The sequence below is a fragment of the Stegastes partitus genome, unplaced genomic scaffold, assembly GCF_000690725.1.
Source record: "Stegastes partitus isolate 25-593 unplaced genomic scaffold, Stegastes_partitus-1.0.2 Scaffold638, whole genome shotgun sequence".
Classification (NCBI taxonomy): Eukaryota; Metazoa; Chordata; class Actinopteri; family Pomacentridae; genus Stegastes; species Stegastes partitus.
Window position 1 is genome coordinate 276,797 of NW_007578369.1, and position 1,924 is coordinate 278,720.

Here is a 1,924-nt window from a genome sequence, read left to right on the forward strand (position 1 = left end):
AGGAGGAAAGTCAAATATCCCAAACCTCCAGAGAGGGGCTGAGAGGGGCTTCCTCTGATTCTCTACCCATTCCACCTCCACACACACGGAACAAAAAGCTTTTATCATCTCCTGATTCTCTTCAACGCTCCTTTTTTTTTTTTTTTTAAATTCCATTTTTGGTGCCGTTTCGACTAAAAAGGGAGCCGGGACGGTGGGAAAGAGGGAGTGGATATTTGTTCTGATCCTCGGATTGAGTAATAGAAAGTTGTATCAGCTACGGTGGTCAGCCTCGACGCCGATGACAAACCTGACACGCTCTGAACGACACTCGCCGGTAGCTCAAGGTAAACAGTAAAAACACTCCATCATTCAAAACTGTCAATTGAAGATCTTCGGGGGCTTGTGGGATTTCTTTTTTGCGAAAATTAAACGACCGACCGAACGATAAGTCGGCGCAGAAAAAAGAAACCGCAAACAGCTTGGTTTGGTACAACATGCTACAGTTTCAGCTGAGTTTTAGGCATTTGTGAACGTGAGACACTGATGGTGTTCGGCGGGTTCGTAAAAAAAGACGACAGAGAGTCAGGTTTTAGCAGCAGAAGATTTCTTTTAAATGGACTTTGAGTGGAATTTTTGTAGCCCTGACATCCAGAGAAATAGTTTATTTTTTAAATCTGGCAAGACAAAAGAATATTTTTTCAATCTTGAGTGCATAAAGTGGTTTATATACTTTGCAGAGAATAACAGGGCGCGAGAAATGACAAAGTACCGCCCTCGCTGAAATGATTAGAAAAAGCTGATTTTGAACAAATTCAGGCGACTATGAAAACTGAAGAAGCGCGTTTGCATGTGAAGTCGTTTAAAAGACTAGATTTCATCGTGGAGCTGTCGCTGAAGACGGACTTGAAACGAAGGTGAAGTACCAGACGTGCAGAGTCGGCTGCATCTGTGCAGTTCAGAGAGCATCAAGTAGGCTGTCAATCACAGAAAACTGACCTTTACTGTGACGGGACACTTCTGACACTGTGATTAAAAGCTGGGCCAGACAGCTAACTGGGAGATACCTCAGCTCCATCCCTCCCTCCCAGCTCTGCATCCCTGCTGTGTGGGGCTCTGACAGCGACGACGCGTCCCACACAAAAGCGCAGCGAGAGTGACGGGCCTTCATCTGTCCAAGCGCGTTAAAAACAACAAAAAAAGAGTGGGCTGACAAAAAGGGAAATCGGGACAAAGTTAGCATCAGATGAGTGAATACTGAACAAAAAAATTGAAATTCTGTGGGCCACGCCGACTGTCAGTCTTTGTGTTTCAGCACATTTGTCTCGAGGAGAACCGTCGTGGGAGAGTAGCGCGATTAGAAATGCTAAATACGGGCGTATCGCTGTGAGAGAGAAGCGGCGGCGGCAGGCTTCGGCTACGATTGTGATTGATGCGGCTGCTCGCTGCCTGTCCAAGAGTGTGTGCATGTGTGTGTGTGTGTGTGTGTGTGTGTGTGTGTGGGGTTGTCACGGGGCAAGTATGTCCAGCGCACTGCACCTGGGGCTGCAGCTCAGGTTACTGGAAACCTCTTTACGTCACCGGGAGCCGCTGACGAACGGCCCAGCATGCATATGTGTGTGAAAAATCCCGGACGTCATCAAGAGCCGCTGACAAAGAGCCGAAACGGGGGCAACACAGGAGCTACCCTCGCCTAAATAGGGCTGCATGACTACTGTGTGTGTGCGTTATACGGGCAGCACGGGACACGCCGCATGACTGCAACATGTGTCTTCATGACATACAGCCGTGTGTGTGTGTCTGTGTGTGTGTGTGTGTGTGTGGATAAATGCCACTGCTTACAAAGTACAGTATACCATGCACTTGCATTTCCTGTGTGTGCATTCGCCTTGTGTTTGCGTCCCAGTGTCTGTACTTTGTGCTTTTACCTTTCACATCGTTGTGT